General features: G+C 40.4%; 1 long non-coding RNA gene and 1 pseudogene across 1 annotated transcript; one reads left to right on the top strand and one right to left on the bottom strand.

Annotated features, from left to right (window-relative positions):
* LOC115022011 (uncharacterized) lies at window positions 1–588 on the top strand. The gene is made up of 2 exons (XR_003833796.1): window positions 1–119; window positions 550–588. It is a non-coding gene; the product is annotated as an uncharacterized LOC115022011 (long non-coding RNA).
* A 10,809-nt stretch (window positions 589–11,397) lies between these two features.
* The window catches only part of LOC115022294 (uncharacterized), a 5,306-nt pseudogene continuing 1,870 nt past the window's right edge, over window positions 11,398–14,833 (bottom strand).

Genomic DNA, 14,833 nt, shown 5'->3' with positions numbered 1-14,833 from the left:
ACAGCAATGTGAAGACAAATGGGGACACCTGTGTGCGTTGGCTGACTTCGCCATCGCCCTCAACGAGAGCATCCAGGAGATCAACAAGCACTCGTTCAACAACTTCGAGCTGAGGATCGGTAAGAGTATCATCATTTCTCATCCTTTATGTCCTTTGACTTTCTTTAAGTCTCTAGAACGTCACTAAATATCAACAAAAAAGAACTTGTTTTATCTAACAAATATTCCAAACCCAAACATATTCAGTTTATAGTGATGTTAAAGACGAAGAATAAAATGTTTTGATAACTGAGCACTACCTTTCTACGATGATGCGTCTCGCTGTTCTCCTCCTCGATGCTCAGAGTCCAACACTAATAGTTGGTATGATATCTTACCAAAGGTTTCCGTTCGTTCTCCTGCGAATGTCCAACAATTTGTCGATTTCTGCTTGTTAAACTGTCTTTTCAAGTTAAACTTCAGTCTCCAGCGGAAGAGATTGTGTTTTGTATGACGACTGCACGTCCCTTGTGAAGTTACAACAGCTGATCACCTGGGTGTCTCTGGCAGGTATGGCCCACGGCTCGGTGGTGGCCGGTGTGATCGGAGCCAAGAAGCCTCAGTACGACATCTGGGGGAAGACCGTGAACCTGTCCAGCCGGATGGACAGCACGGGGATCAGCGGCAAGATCCAGGTGCCAGAGGACACGTACCTTCGAGTACTGCGGCGAGATCTACGTGAAGGGCATCAGCGAGCAGGAGGGAAAGATCCGAACACACTACCTGCTGAGGCCGCGTGCAGCCCAACCCGCTCATCATGCAGTCGCGCAAAATCACCGGCCAGCACTCGTTGGCGGCCGTGGTGCTCGGCCTGGTGCTGTCTCTCAACAGGCAGAAGCAAAAGCAGATCCTCAATGAGAACAACAACTCGGGCATCATGAAGGGCCACCACCACTACAACCGGAGGACGTTGTTAGCGCCCGGTACCTCCGAGGTAGGAGGGGGACATCACACCGAGGCAGCTGAGAAGACCGAGCTGTCCTGAGAAGCAGATTGGTGTTTCAGTTGCACACAGATTCCTCAGAGGCAGAGCGGCTCTACAGGCAGACACCATCCCCGGGGTTGAGTTATATCAGCGTGTGCAGCCTTCCAACTTAGTAACATTAGGACAGAAACGCAGGTGGAAGTTCTTCCGGCGTCATTGCAGCTTTATTATTTGAGTACTGAGACCCAGATGTTGAACCAGTCATTGTTTTACAAGTCACAAGTAAGTCTCAAGTTTCAAGTCCTGCACGAGTCATAACGCACGTTTCACACACTGCAACATGTTCTCTGCTGACCACCACATAGTGTTTCTACACAAACAGAAGTATCTTTGGTAGAATGTTCTCCAGCTGGCGCTCAGTGACGTCGGTACTTCCTGCTTTTCTCCTGCAGCTTGATTTGATGCTGTCGGTTCAAACTAAGCTGATCTGTGAATCAAGTGTCGACTTGCTTGGAATGAAACGTGGACGTTGATTCAGGAGATTAACTGATTCGTGGGACGCTTATAAAAAACCCAGATGTTTTGATCTTCGGGCTTGGAGGAAGGTTTTTAGGTATTTCAAGTGAAAAGGCTCAAGTTTAAATAAAGTCACCAGTCGTTGGTGTTAAAGGGTTAAATTGTGCCTCAAGTCTGACTCGAGTCGACAGATCTGCTGAAAGCTACGCCCGGTTTCAGACCGGCCACACGTATCTGTGGTCGCTGACCTCTCAGATCAACATGCATGAGATGGATGCAGCTTCTGATTCGACTGTCGGCGGGATGAATACACTCGTTACTCTCGTTAGGATGAAATGAAATCTATTCAAACCTTCTGTCCCTGATGCTCCAACGATGCTTCTCCAAAGATGTGTGTCATGGTTGCTGCAGGTCTATGCAGAGAAGGGTGTCGCAGGCTTGCACAGGTCACATTTCTCTTTCGAATTTCACGTCATTTGCACATTTTGCATCTTTATGTAACCGTTTGAACACCTTCACACCTCAAAGATACGATAAGAGTGTTAATGTGTCTCTGTGACAAACACTGAATGTAAACAGAACGTTGTTTACAAGGGCCACCATCAGTCTTTCATCAAGCTGGAGGATATCAGCAGACAGCTTGCTACCTGCTCATTTCCACTGAGCGTACTCGTGTGAACGTTTATGGAACCGAACCTTCTTCCCCTCAACATCTTGAATGTCATGTCAGGATGAACTCGTGCAGGTTCCTCTGGCTGCTGCCGCTCAGGTTTAACTCAACCAGTGAGATGGTTTCTGCCTCCTGAAGCTGCTCTGCTTGTGACGAATATGTGTCCAACTGAAACTCCACTTTGTTCCTGAAAGATGAAGAGGAGGAGGAGGAGGTGTGGTAAGGAGGGAGGGATTGGACAGGACGTCTGCGTTCTGTTTCCACCCCCCCCCCATCATCTGTTCGATGTTTGTTCGAATGATCCCCTCGGACTGTCTGACTTCCCTCCTGTCGTTTCCACTTCCCCTTTTGATGTCGCCCCCGCCCCGCCCAAAACCCAGAACCCTGTCCCGCTCCGACCTCGCCCGGTGTCCAAGTTTCTTTTTTGTATTTCTTTTATATATGAGAAAACAATAAAAGGGGTCTCATTTTTATACAAGCCGTGTGTCTGGTTGCCTTTATTCTGTCACATCTGCAGAGAAGCTTTTCTTGAAGTCAACTTTGACCTTTTCATTTCTGACAAACTGCAAATTCATTCCTAAATATTATTTATAGTCTTCTACCATCTTTCTCACATACAACATATTTGGGGATGAAGATATTAAGATGTTCCCAAGTCACAAATCTGCTTCACTATTAAATATAATCCAGCACATAAACGTACAGCTGTTAAAATAGAATAAAATAACAAAAATAAGACGAAAAAGTAACATAAATAAATAAAGCACATACAATATAGCTCTACTGATTTAAGTGTATGATACTAACTAACAGATCTTCAGGCCGGCTGCAGGAATATCAGCTGCTGCAAAGACGGAGGACAAAAAGATGTTCAGGCGACAAAACAACAACATCCGAACACTTCACACGACATGAACGCTGATCCCTTCTTATATGACATCATAGGAAACAAACCTGAATTATAAAACTCACCGGGCTGTTGAACTTTCACTTGTTTCTCAATTTGATGCAGAAAAGAAACAAACTGCTCAAACAATAATTGTGTTAATTGAGCACTGAAGACGTTTCTGTTTCTTTTGTTCATTTGCACTTTGCATGAAGCTCTTTGAAGCGTGCGGGGGGAAACCTGACGGGGCTTAAAGCACCATCAGGTGACAGATGGTTGGTGTGTAAGAGAAGACTAACACGCTCTAAGAGAAGTTCTTATTAATGCACCGGGCAGAAGCTTGTCACGCAGGAAAACAACTGTTATTGGGAGACAAAGTGTGAAACATGTGAAAGTGAATGTTTCACAGGAGCAGCGAGACGTCAGCAGGCTGTCAGGTGAACATCAGGCGTTTACAACCAAGTCATCGGACAAGACGTGTAGACGACACATGCGAACACTACAAGGGGAATAAAAAGAATGAAAACACATTGAAAAGGCCTCATGTCTGAAATACAAATGTGCGACTAACATGTGAAACCTGAACTTCATCCTTCACACCAAATACTGAAAGTATTAAAGTTATAATGTTCTGTGCTTTTTGTTTCATTGTCGTGTGTTTCATCTTTGTTTCTCTCGGCCTTGTTGTTTGCATTAAATAACTTCTTTGCCGTTTTTTATATTGAATTGTTTTATTTCCCCTCGTTTGTTTGAGGTTTCCTTCGTCTGCTGACATGTGATCCCGTGTTTCTGTGCAAACTGATTCATCAGCACAAAACAATCAGACGAAGAAGCTGAAGGAATCTGCAGAGAAAAAGGTTTCTTCACTCAACGGATACATTCAGTGTTTAGTCTAAAACAAGAAGCAGGTTGTTGGTCTGGAAGTATCTGCAGCGATACATGATCCATAACCAGCAGAGGAACAAGTTGCAACGTGTACAGACGTCCACTAGATGGCGAGAGATGCTCAGTGAGACTCCTGCAGTCAGACTCAGCAGATCATCTGAACCTTCTGTAGCTGCAGGAATATATCATCCCTTCTCTTGTGCTGTGACCTCTGACCTCTGACCTCTTCACCGCTGCTGACCGAAGGACTGAGAACATCGGTATTAAATATCTTTATGACAAAAGGACAGCAGTATTCAGAATCAGCTGTATTGGTGTGAGCACATACAAGGAAGTGGACTTGCACAGACAAAGCTGAACGAGGTAAACATGAACAGTGACTGCTGCGTACAGATATTCAAAAGTATATATACAAAACAAATGCAAAGGGTGCTGGAATAAATATGTAATTGTTTACGTAAAAATATATCATTTACGTCCTGAGAACACGTCAGGGACATGTGTTCTGAAAGGCCACAGGAAGAAAACACATGTTGCAAAGCGACTTAATCCCACGAGAGGCTTTGCGTTTTATAGCGTCACTGTTTTTAAATATATTTTCTTCTTCATGTTTCAACAGTATTATGGTTCAATATTGTTTCTACATGATGCATACTTTACGTTTTCTGTTCAGGTGTGTGGTCGGTTAGATTTATTAACATCACGTCTGTTTTCTAATGAATTGTGGGTATTTCAATCAGTGAGTGTGGAGACGTCGCTCTAACAGTCTGCAGAGTCACACGAGGCCCCGTACAGACTCCATGAAATGTGGATTTGGCCACTTAATGAGCGTGTTTGTCTGCAAAGTATTCAAGTGCGGTGAAGCCCCCCGCACGCTCTCCCCACTCAGCTCTCCTCTGTTTGCGTGGAGGTGCCGACATATTCAGTGCCATCCCAAACCAATTAGTGGCGAGTGGGTTATTAAACCCTGCAACCTGCATCACTGCTGAACCAGCCCTGACTCACCAGGTGCAACGCTTTGTGTTCTTCAAAACTCTGAACATCTCAAAATGAAACTCTGCAACTGAAACACACACGCAGCAGTAGACAATGAAATGACTCTCAAAGCAGCAACAACACACTGCTGTACTTTATAAGAAACACTGATGTCTTTAGTGCTTTTAATACCTTCTTAAGTAAAAACCAGATTACCGAGAGTTACCGCTTCCCAAAGATGCTGACAGGAAACCATAATTACGACACTTCCTGTTTCCTCCGGAGAGAGGGAAGTTCATCTCTACCCTCCACCTTTCATCCAGCTGTGAGTGCGAGTTCCCTCCATCAGTGGGAGGGCGCGGGGTCCGGCCTGGGATTGTGCCCTGGGTAGAGCCTTGCAGGAGGCTCGTGGGCAGGAGGTGATGTCCACAGACTAACACGATCCCATACATTTGATTTATTGTCATTTTAAAGAGTGATTTAAATGTCCTCCCACTCTGGCATCTGCTTGTCCCTAAATAGAGACATCACTGATGAATAAATCAATAAATCAAACGGAGCGACTCGGAGCATCCGGCCGCTGCGACATAAACACGAGCGCTGTGCGTGCACGAGGAAACGATTGTGTTCCTCACGTTTCCCTCCCTCGTATAGGATTTCTGTTAAAGCAGGGGTCTCAGACTCGCGGCCCGCGGGCCAATTGCGGCCCGCTGGACGATATTTTGTGGCCCCCTACTTGACATCAAAGTTTAGTGTTAGTGTGGCTCGCGCGTTTTCTCCCGCGAGTCGTTGCCTTGGGCGTTTTATATTTGTTTTAATCACTTATAGGCTACCATAGCTCAGGCTTGTGACAGCAACGGTTTTTTTTGTCACCCAGCCCGTCATGTCTTTCTCAAAACCTGCCGTGAAGAGAAAGGTTTGCGACGAGCACAGACAATTTCAGGAAAAGTGGGAGACGGAATATTTTTTTGTTGAGCACAGGGGCATCCCGACGTGTCTTATATGCACAGAGAAAGTTGCGGTGCACAAGGAATACAACATCAGACGTCATTACTCAACTAGACATGTTGAGGAGTATGCAAAATACCAGGGAGATGAGAGAGAGGACCGGGTCGCCAATCTTAAAACATGTCTACTGAGGCAACAAGATCTTTTCAAGAAAGCAAGCAAAGAGAGCGATGCGGCAGTCGAAGCTAGCTACGTGGTGAGTGAGATGATTGCTAAGGCGGGAAAGCCATTCAAAGACGGCGAGTTCATCAAAAAGTGTATGTTACAGGCTGCAAGTATAGTCTGTCTGGAAAAGAAGGGTCAGCAAAGCAACATCAGCCTTTCAGCCAACACAGTGGCAGAGCGCATTTCTGACCTGTCGGGTAACATATACGATCAACTGCTTGAGAAAGCTAAACATTTCCGTGCATACTCAGTCGCTCTTCATGAGAGCACAGACATCACTGACACGGCGCAGCTCACAATGTATGTCCGCGGTGTTGACGACAATTTTGAAGTGATGGAGGAGTTGCTCACAGTGATTCCAATGCATGGCCAGACCACCGCTCAGGAAATATTCCGCCAGCTGTGTGATGCCATTGTGGATGCTGGTTTACCATGGAAGAGGTTTGCTGGAATAACAACCGACGGAGCGCCATCAATGACAGGGAGGAGAAATGGACTGGTGGCACTTGTTCAAAGAAAACTGGTGTGGAGGAGGCCATTGCTCTGCACTGCATTATTCATCAGCAGGCCCTTTGCAGCAAATGTCTGAAGTTTGACAATGTGATGTCTGTCGTTGTTCCGCGCCTTTTTGGAGGAAATAGAGTCAGCATATGAGGATGTGCTCTACTTCACCGAGGTACGTTGGCTCAGCAGGGGAAACGTCTTGAAGAGGTTCTTTGAGTTGAGAGCAGAAGTGAAAGCCTTCATGGAGAAGGATGGGATGGCTGTTCCTGTGCTAAGTGATCCCAAATGGCTCATGGACTTAGCTTTTCTTGTTGACATCACACAGGAGCTGAATGTACTGAACAAGAAATTACAAGGCCGGGGGCAGCTGGTCAGTGCTGCCTATGACAACGTCAGAGCATTCTCCACAAAACTTGGAAAGCCCAGCTCTCTCAGACAAACCTCTGCCATTTCCCAGCATGCAAGGCACTCATGGATGTGGGCACACCATTCAGTGGTGAGAAGTATGCTGATGCCATTGTAAAGCTACAGGAGGAATTTGATCACAGGTTTGCAGACTTCAAGACACACAGAGCTGACCCCTTCTCCTTCGATGTGCAAGATGCCCCTCCTGTGCTTCAAATGGAGCTCATTGACCTGCAGTGCAATTCTGAACTCAAAGCCAAGTTCAGGGAGGTGAGTGGAAAAGCAGACAAGCTTGGACAATTTTTGAGAGAATTGCCCCCCACCTTCCCTGAGCTTTCCAGGATGTTCAAGCGGACCATGTGCCTTTTTGGGAGCACATATCAGTGTGAAAAGCTCTTCTCCACCATGAACTTTAATAAGTCAAAGTACAGGTCCAAACTTACTGATGAACATCTTCAAGCCATACTGAGGGTCTCAATTGCTTCCTCCCTCAAGCCAAATGTGGCTCAGCTGTGTAAGAGGAAGCACTGCCAGGTCTCTGGCAGCAAGGAGTAGGTTAGAGAAGCATATGTTCTGAAGAACCGTTCATGTTATTCTGTTATTATATTGTATATTGTTATATTATATTGTTATTATTAAAGATTGAGAAGATTGGATCAGTTTTTTTTTGGAATAATAGAAACCCTTTTTTTGTGGAATATTTGATGCGGCCCAGCCTCCCCCAGAATCTACCTCCAGCGGCCCCCAGGTAAATTGAGTTTGAGACCCCTGTGTTAAAGGAAGGAGGAAGAGGAAGACAAGGAGGAAGAGGAAACAACGGGAGAGGCATGAGATGTGGAGAATGGAGTTGCCATGGTGACCGCTGGCATGTTGGGGGTGCTGTGTGTGTGTGTGTGTGTGTGTGTGTGTGTGTGTGTGTGTGTGTGTGTGTGTGTGTGTGTGTGTGTGTGTGTGTGTTTGCGCGTGTGCGTGTCTCTTCTTGTCCCTCCTTATGCAATCAGGGGCGAATTCACAAAAGGATTGCGCTGCTTTTAGCGCCCGCTAGACCTGCATGACCAAAAGGAAACTGTAATTCTCGAAGCTCCACAAACAGTGAAATGAGGACTTGTTGGCTCATCAACACCACGTGTAAACTGTAAAGTGCACCATTGATGGCTAAAGTCCCCATAAAGTCTGTGGACGTGACCTCCGGCTGGGTCTGCAGTGTTGGTCTCTGGGCTCAGTTCTTCTTTGTGTGGGTGGAGGGCTCAGTGGAATAAAGGAGAAAGGTCCAACAGCTACAGAGAGGGAGAGGAGTTCATGAGTGTGCACAGCAGCAGATATGAATCTGTTCTCAGTGCTTATTAGGACTCAGAAAAAACAGTTGACAGCGAATCAACAGTTCCTTCCTGCAGCCGTGTGGGTTTCCGCTCTGCAGCCTTTCTCACATTAATAGCACAATGACAGTTACAACCTCTGGTTAAAGAATCATTCCAGAAGCTTCAGTTTGAGTTCAGTCTCAGCTTTGATCTGTTCTTAAACTGTGAGAGAAACAGCTCGAATCCTGAAGTCACAGCTGAGAGGCTGAAATAATAATAACACATTCAGTACAGACAGTAAAGGCACTAAAAATAAAACAAGTGTAATAATAATAACCTTTATTTGTATAGCACCGTTCATACAAGGAAACATAACAATTAGTACAAGATTAGACAGAATAAGAGCATTTACAGTACAATATTCACAGTGTTGATGTCATGAGTCTGAAGCACCATTATAAAAATAGCAGAATTAAAATAGTATAAAATAACATTGGAGTATTGTGCCTAGCTTCCGTATCTGTGCAGTAGTTAATGACCCTCCTGTCAGAAAATCACATTCATCACACCATTCTTGTAAATGTTTTAAACTATTAGGGCCATATTTTGAAAGCATGAGATCAACAATGGGCCCCTGTGGCCCTTCAATTGGTTTACTCGCTTTGCTACCCATTCCTGGTAGTCTTTGTCAAACTCTTTATTGACCCTTGTATTTACGTTTACAGTGTCGACCTCTTTATTGACCTTTTAACGTATAAAACACAGACGTCTCCGTGAGTCCAAATTCTTTTGGCAGAATTTTGGTTAAAGCCCGCTTCATAAACAAACCCCTGTTTGTTGAGTTTTATGAAACCTATCGGTTAAAGACAGTTTTTCTCCAATATATTCTTTAATCTTTCACTTTTCCACTAATTGTGTAAAGAACATGTGAACATATTTATCAGAGAAACTTCCTCTTGTTCCCGTGGTAACATCGTCTGTTTGACCTTTACACATTCAATGTTACACCAGTAATAATTCACCATTAAAAGGCTAAGATAAAAAGATATGAGATATAAAATATCACTATTAAAAGGCTAAAGTAAAGAGATATAAAATATCACTATTAAAAGGCTAAAGTAAAGAGATATAACATATCACTATTAAAAGGCTAAAGTAAAGAGATATAAAATATCATTATTGAAAGGCTAAAGTAAAGAGATATAAAATATCACTATTAAAAGGCTAAAGTAAAGAGATATAAAATATCACTATTAAAAGGCTAAAGTAAAGAGATATAAAATATCACTATTAAAGGCTAAATTAAAGAGTTATAAAATATCACTATTAAAAGGCTAAAGAAAAGAGATACGTTTTTACTTTTGAAGATATTGAGCGAGCTTGCCTCCCTAATATCTGCAGGTAAAGTGTTCCATAGCTTTGGATTGCAAAAATGGCAAAAAGCTGCATCCCCAATTTTCTTTTGGATGTTTCTTGGAACATTTAATAAACCAGTAGTGGATGATCGTAATGTTCTTGGGGGCACATAGTTTATTAGAGAGTTGGCAGTGTAACTTGGTGCGGTTCCATTTAGGGCTTTGTATACAAGGAGGAGGACCTTAAAATCAATTCTAAAAGTTACTGGAAGCCATACCAAAATAAATTATAAAACTTTAATATCAGCTTGAATCACTGTTTTTAAACACAAACAACCATGTGTCACAAATACAAAACAACATAAACATCCAATGTATATGAAAGAATAAAGCAAATAAATTATTTTAATTTTTAAGAACAAAAGTACGCACATATATTTGCCATTGTTTTCTCATATTTTCCACTTTAATCATAATGAATTAGAAATGTTGCTATTATATATAGTAATGTAATATATCATAATTGTGCTGTATATTATAATACATTACATCATAAGTAATATTTGAATCACTCTCTTGTTTTTGTTTGTCTTATTATCAGTTTCTCTTTTTGCAACTGAAGAAACAACAATTGTTAAATTGTGTTTCTGAAATCTTCCATCCTCTCATAAATGTCTTCTCTCTATAAAAGATAATATTCCAGAGAAGTTTAAATGTCTGCCCTCAAAGTGTTTAAATTACCACCAGAGGATTTTAAGCGCTGACTTCTCAACCACAATATTTACATAAACATGTCGTACGTGTGTTATCATCGATCAGAGCGACAGAACACAAACCACGGAGACAAACACGTCTTCTTGTTGTTTCACCCCCTCAAGAAAACATCAGCAGAACTAGAGCGTCCATGTTATCACCTCAACAGAACACAACATCGTGTGGTTCTGTCTTTGTGTTACATAAACATGAATCTTTACGTATAATCAGTAACTGTATCAGTCCCATTCATCTCGATGAAGCTGTAATAGTGAAGCGCTGTTTTATTGTTGTAGAATAAATAAACATGCTCATTATTTCACCAACGTTCAGACTTCAGCCCGACTGAGCGAGTCGCTGTGTTTTCATCTTATAGCAGTTGTAGCTTCAGAGCAGCTGCTGTTTGTTCATGTGTGGAAACAACAGTGTCATCAGCGTAGAGCTTTACATCCACACTGACACAGTTATAAAAGGGGGTCTCAGCACTGAACCTGGTGAAACAGACACACACACTGACTGTATATAATATCTGTGTGGATATATTTACTTATCTTGTCCTTGTTTAGCTGAATGTTTATATAGTAATAATAAGTATATTCAGAGCTACTTACAACCACACACAGATTACTTGTAGGCGTCAACATATATAGCCAACGAAGTGGATTCTGTTTCTGATTATTTGCTTTGAAGCCAAACTGAAATCCATAATACAGACACACAAACACTGTGATTTTTAGCTTTATTGAGCATTTGACAAACCTGCCGCACTCTGCACAAGGTATTAAAGAGAAACAGAAGAATATGAAAGATACTAAACACAATAAAACATCTACCAGCTAAAGATTCATCTTTCTATAAGTCTACAAGTCACAAGTAAAGGTGGAAATAAACACATAAACACAGAATGTATACTTAGTAACTGCAAATATATATGTGTATATGTACTTATAGTTTTAGGATGACGGTAACCTGCAGAACAAGATACATTTTACAACCAACCACAACACGTCATAACTGATATTAGAGAATACTGATCACAGAGAGAAAAGAGATTGATGGGATGTGATGGAGAGAAAAGGCGATCAGAAAACATTCAGTCAGCATGTGAGCAGTTGGTGGACGCTCCCTTGTTCCTGAGGATCATCAGCAGAGAGAGTCCACAGCAGTACACCAGACTCTTCACTATCAGCACTGTGTACAGCAGGCAGAGCAGCCTCACCCTGCACTGAGACTGGAAGGACACTGACACACACACGACACACAGACACACAAACACACAGACACACACACACACACACACACACACACGCACACACACAGATTTTAATCAGTGTAATGTTTCCCGACGGGACGACCAGCTTCACATGGAGACAGGGGTCGTCTACAGTTTCAGTGAAAGCTCAAAGGTCCTTATTAAATACAACAAGTCAGCGCCCCACCAAGCTTTGCAACAAGCCAGTCGCCACAATTTATTTTTAGCATTTTACGTTTGTGCAAAACACGGATACGTTGAAGGTGAACGTCTGTGAAGCAAAACCACGTTTCATAAATACGTTTCATATCAGCCTCGTCTCACGCTTGTCGAAACGTCGACATTCAACGTATCCGTGTTTTGCACAAACGTACAATGTGACATTTCTTCCAGCCGACTGGGCTGCTTCCTGGGTCTGTAGACAGGACAGTGACTCTCAAGGTGGACGTTGAAAATGAAAGCTGCACTGAGAAAGGAAACATTGGCATTGAAGGAGAGGCAGCAGGTGATCTTACAGTCAGCTTGCTGCAGTGCTGGCAGGTCTGCTGGCTCTCTCTCTGGAGGACAGGAGGCTGCTGGAGCTGGAACCCTCTGAAACAGAAAAGCAGTGAAATGTTTGGAGTGAGATGTCTGTCTTCTGCTCCTCTGCTCTCTTTGACAGCGTCTCCACATGAAGCTGAATCCCTGCTGAACACAGTCACCAAGCCTTCATCACCTTGTTCTGCTTGGGCCTCCACTGTGCCCCCCTCGTGCCGGACGTAGCAGCGGTATTTATATGTGCTGTTCTCTTGCTGGTGGATCAGCAGGATGCCGGCGGTGCGTCCCGACTCTCTGAGCTCCAGCTGCTCTCCCTCAGCAGGGGGGCAGCTCCTCCAGAGGACCGTCCTCCTTTCGTCTTCTCCAGGAGAACTGGACCAGAGGAGGAACATGGCTGAGGCCAGACACAGCAGGGAGCTCTTCCCCTCCAGGTGGGCTCTGGATGCTGCTGGGTACACGCTCACCACGGGCTTCACTACCTGCTCATCTGAAGTTTGACACACATTCACACAGTCAACAGCAGCTTCCAGCACTGCACTGCATTCAGTGTGATCCTGGAAACTACATGGACTGTGATCACTAAAGTCCTCATCAATACAGCACAAAGTTCAGTCCATACACTGTGTTCACCTGCTGATCAGACACACTGAGCGTCATCACGGGGTCTACACAACAGCTGCTTCTACAACTCTTTACTTTAGTACAAAGTTCATTCACTATAATGTCCCATTCATTATTATTATTAATATAATGTTATATAAGATAATGATGATCATGATAAGTATCTTCATACAGTGGAAAACTTGTTCCATATTAAAGTTAATAAACATTATTATAAATTACATATTTACCTTCACATAAATAAAATTTACAATTTAATGATTACAATATAAATATAACATATTATATATTTATCAACATATTATTAAGTTTAACCACTAAAACAACAAATCAATATATTAATCATTTTATAAATATTGAACTTTTACGCACAATTACAAAAATATGTTTGGAAATAATATCAAATGTGACTTCCATGTAAAATAATATATAAAAAGTTACGACTTTATTTATCACTGACGGGAACTTCACATATAATTTAATACAAAGTGATATAATATAATATAATAATGATACTTACATAGAATGGATATTGTATTCTATATTTATATATATATATAAATTATCATAAATACATATTTATATTCTGATTAATACAATCGTGTTTCAATGGTTACAACATTTACAACATATTATATATTAAACACTATATACTTAATGCTTACCATTAAAAACACTAATAAATAAAACAATATTTCACTTTTATACACAACTACAATAATATGTTGAGAAATATCAAATGTGAATTTAGACTGCTATTGATCCCTGAGGGGAAATGACATATAAATAAAACTAAATATTATAATATAATTAAATATGATGCATAATATTTACCAACAAACATATTTATTGTTGTATATGTCTGGTATATGTATTTTGAATTAGACGAAGGTTAATTTACTATTTATATTTATATATATTATCTGTTTAGGACATTATATATCACCCTATATCATATAAAAATATATAAAATAGTTTGTATAAATTATATAATATTGTTATTGTTATATTGCAAATCATTTCCCTGTATTAGAGTTCATATAAATATAATAATAAGTTAAATATTTACCTTCACATAAAATACATTTATATAAATATTGTTACTTTAATAAAGATTAATTATTATAAGTATAACATGTTATATATTTACCATCATATACTTTACTCAAACCAAGAAATTAAAACTTCAACTTTTTTCATCACAAGTTTAACTTCTAATAAACAATTAACAATGAGATGGTTGAATAGTTAAAATGAGAATAAAAACTCCAATAATATGATACAATGATATCATAATATAACAGATACATATAAATAGTAATCAATATATATAATATGAAATAGGAGAAGAGAGAAGAGAAGAGGAGACAAGATAAGACAGAGCAGAAGAGAGAGAAGAGAGAGAAGAGAAAGGAGAGAAGACAAGAGAAGACAAGAGAAGGAGAAGAGAAGAGAAAAGGAGAAGAGAATATAAGACAATAGAGAAGAAAGAGAAGAGAAAGAGGAGAAGACAAGAGAAGAGAAGAGAGAGGATATAGATAACATATAATATAATACAATATATATGAAACAATATAATACAGTATCATATATTATAATAAAAAATAAAATAAATAAAATATAATAATAAATAATATATATTATAATATAATATATAAACATATTATAATATAATATAATACAATATATCTTATAATAATACAATATAATATATTATATTATTATATATGATATATAATATAATTTAATTTAATGAATGATTATAATTCAAATGTATTTTGTATCTGATACATAATATTTACCACCAAAAATATATTATTGTTATATTTAAATAATCTTTTACACAATATTTATATCTATATTTAAAGTTTGTTAAGATATAAATAAGTGTGTTCCATTTTATATAATCTTATATCGTATATTTAAATAGTAAGCATGATTTATATTTATTCTAATATCATGTTCAGTATCTGTAAAAGTTATAAAGTTAATTAACCATTAATTAAAAAAAGTTATTATTTAATTTAACACATTTTTTA

This window comes from Cottoperca gobio, chromosome 17 (genome assembly GCF_900634415.1).
Source record: "Cottoperca gobio chromosome 17, fCotGob3.1, whole genome shotgun sequence".
NCBI classification, from domain to species: Eukaryota; Metazoa; Chordata; class Actinopteri; order Perciformes; family Bovichtidae; genus Cottoperca; species Cottoperca gobio.
The sequence above is the reverse complement of the archived record's forward strand: the minus strand, read 5'-3'. Positions and strand labels throughout refer to the sequence as shown.